Genomic DNA, 3,668 nt, shown 5'->3' on the forward strand with positions numbered 1-3,668 from the left:
AGACATTGCATTTTTTGTAATCATACTGAACTATAAACTCATGTGTTTTAGGGTTGCTTTTATCTTCTGTAACTTAGAAATCACTCTGATGGCAAATTAATGAAGTTAGATAGATAGGTAGACAGATGAAGGGGAGACAGAGACACTGCCAGAGAGGCAGAAATAAAACTAGATTGTGGACTGAAGGATAGATAGCGACCAATGGTAAGACAGTTAGCTAGCTATATACCTCATTTAAGATTTCCTATTCTAAGGATTGTTCCTCCTACTGAATTTGTGTTACATTTATTCTTATCCAGATGCATTATATATGTAACCCTCAGAACAAGTTTATTTTCTCAGTTTCTACCTTCTCTCCCTGCGTCTGGGGTCTCACTGTCGCTGGGCTTTAACCAGCATTGATCGTGGAGGTTGGCTTTTATGCAGTGAACGACTGGGGAGGCACATATTCTCATAAATCCTCATAAATTCCTGCCATCTAGCTCTGGCTAGGGCTGACTCTGAGTAAACCCAGGGTGTTCTACATACATCTAAACTGGTCTGTTCAGGGGTGTCTCATAGAAACACAGTATCTCTGTTTCACATTATTCATGACAATATACATCATCCTTTACCTTCTGTGAATCTGATGAGAAAGGTTGTGCTTCCTCAAAAACAGGTATAATAAAAGCTGGAGTCTCTGATGGGACCTCTTCATACAGCGTTTCAGAGGCCAGGATCCAGAGTCTATCACCATGGACCTCAGCAAAGAGACCTAAGAGTTCTACAGACGATCCCCTGTTCTATTCTCCTGATTGGCACAGATGGCTTTTATCTGATCTCCAAAAGTGAATGCCTTTTCTGATTCATTATATAAGAGTGAAACAATTCCCCGGAAACTTATGCAATTGGGAATTTGCAACTGCCGCAAAGGCAGCATTAATGCTACATTTTGTTATTAGAACTTACAAACAAGTTTAATACATGAACTCCTAACCTCAGTGAGAAAGTTGTGGAGATAGGACAACTTCTAGTTTCAAAGGAATAGTTATGGAGATAGGAAAACATCTAACATCAAAGGAGGCGTTTCTCTTTACCAGTTCTAAGGAACATAGGAATTGCCATTCTAGAGGAGGCCAGTCATCCATCTTGTCCGCTATCCTGTCTCTGAATTATCTAGTACCAACTGCTTTAGAAGAGAGTTCATAGATTCACCGATCTTAGGACATCAGGGACATTAAATCATCTTCTCTGAGCTCCTGAACATAGCAGGACATTACATTTCACCTAGTTTACCCAATAACTTGTGCTTGGTTAAAGCAACTTTCAGAAAAGCGTCTGGTCTTGATCTGAAGATATCAAGAGATGGAGAATTCACCACTTCTCTTGGTAGCTTGTTCCAATGGTTAATCAACTTCTCAAGAAGTGTGTCTCCCTGGCTAGCATGTCTCCTCATGGCTGGGCATGGCATAGCAAGGTCGTCTTCTTCTTTGGCACTCCATGCTGACTGTCACTCTGGCCATGCTGTGATCTACTTCTCATAACTCAGCCCTCCAGCCAAGTCACATATATTCCCACCCAATCTGAGGTAAACCCAATCTAGCTCCTCAGTAGTCCAGTGGCTTCATGCCAGGTCTTCATCCTTACTTGAGGCTTTATTGGCCTTCCAGCTCATCTCTGGGGGTCTTCGTGCCACCGTCCTCAAGGGCCTGGTAGGGGAACCCAGGAATACTATCTACTCTGGGTACTCTGTAGTAAGCAGTTCAGGTCTGTCTATTCAGACCCATTGCCTCCTCCTTGGCTGCTTTCTAACTCAGCCTGTCATAGAATCATAGAATCTCAGGGTTGGAAGGGACCTCAGGAGGTCATCTAGTCCAACCCCATGCTCAAAGCAGGACCAATCCCAACTAAATCATCCCAGCCAGGGCTTTGTCAAGCCAAGCCTTAAAAACCTCTAAGAATGGAGATTCCACCACCTCCCTAGGTAACCCATTCCAGTGCTTCACCACCCTCCTAGTGAAATAGTGTTTTTTAATATCCAACCTAGACCTCCCACTCTGCAACTTGAGACCATTGCTTCTTGTTCTGTCATCTGTCACCACTAAGAACAGCCTAACTCCATTCTATTTGGAACAGAACCCCTCATCAAGTAGTTGAAGGCTGCTATCAAGTCCTCCCTCACTTTGATCTTCTGCAGACTAAATATCCCCACTTCCCTCAGCCTCACCTCGTAAGTCATGTGCCCCAGCCCCCTAATCATTTCTGTTGCCCTCAGCTGGACTCTCTCCAATTTGTCCACATCCCTTCTGTAGTATGGGGACCAAAACTGGACACAATACTCGCGGTGTGGCCTCAAAAGTGCCATAATCACTTCTCTTGATCTGCTGGCAATGCTCTTAGTAATACAGCACAATATGCCATTGGACTTCCTGGCAACGGGGGCACACTGCTGACTTATGTCCAGCTTCTCATCCACTGTAATTCCCAGGTCCTTTTCTGCAGGAAAACTCAAGAGGGTTTATTTGAACTCAGGACCACTTTCACTCACAGCAAGAACCATACCCCTAGACCAACAAACCCATCCGAAAGTGTTCCTTACAGCCCCTTCTCAGGCTCACTCCTCCACAGATCCCAGAAGGAAAGAGGATTCATTATGGTGAACAAAGCATATCTACAGGCTCCACACTGGGTCTATCTGCCCCAAAGAGGATCTGGCACCTAGCAGGCTCAGGACAGCCCCTGGCCCCAGACCAGCCTGCCTCCGCACAATCTATAGGTTTTCTCTGAGCCCAGACAGGCCTTCCTTCAAGGTGCTAGCACAAGAGGTCCACTCCTTCTCCTGCTGAGACACGACTGTATTGGGCTTTCCCTTTTGCAATTGCTCCCTCCAGGCTTTGACCCCTCTCATAGGTGTAACAGGGTAGGGCTGACTGAGTGCCCAGGCCCTCATTAGCCTCTTTCCAGACAGTGTGGGGTCATTGTACCCCTTCAAACCCTCACTGTTAAACATTTGTGCCCTATTTCTAATTTGCATTTGTCTGGCTTCAGCTTCCAGTCATTGGTTCTTATCCTGTTAATTTGAAAGTGCCCTTTAGAACCAGGTGCTTTCTCCCCATGAAGGAGCATAAACGCTTTAATCAAGTCACCTTGCAGTCTTCTATGTGATAAGACTGAAAGGTGGAACACCATGGCCCCATGGAAAGTCCCCATGTATCCTAATCAGTTAGCAGTTGGCTTAATATGGGATAAGTCCTCTGGTAAATCTGAAGCAATAAATAATTTATCACTACAAGCAGTAAAGTCCTGGAGTCCTAACCCTGCTTTCCTTGTTTACCCAAATTTCCCATTGATCCTTGCTGGTAAGGAACTGGACACTATAGGTTGGTACGCAACGTTGCACCCAAAGTCTTACTCATAGAATGGGCTGAGCAGAGAAGTGCACGATCTCTGAATCGGAGTCCCATTTCTTCTCCTGAGTGGCCTTGCTAATAACTTGCACATCACCCCTGTCAGTGAGATAAATATGTTAAAATATAATGATTACAGCTGGTAAAAAATTATCCTATTGAACAATTTTCCACTGGAACATGCTGTTTTGACAGAATCGGAAGTTTTCATTGGAATGTGTTGAATCCATTGAAACTTTTAGTGGAAATCAGGCAGGCTCTGGGTTGACTTCAGCTTGACTG

The sequence above is a fragment of the Mauremys mutica genome, chromosome 12 (assembly GCF_020497125.1).
Source record: "Mauremys mutica isolate MM-2020 ecotype Southern chromosome 12, ASM2049712v1, whole genome shotgun sequence".
In the NCBI taxonomy this organism is placed as follows: Eukaryota; Metazoa; Chordata; order Testudines; family Geoemydidae; genus Mauremys; species Mauremys mutica.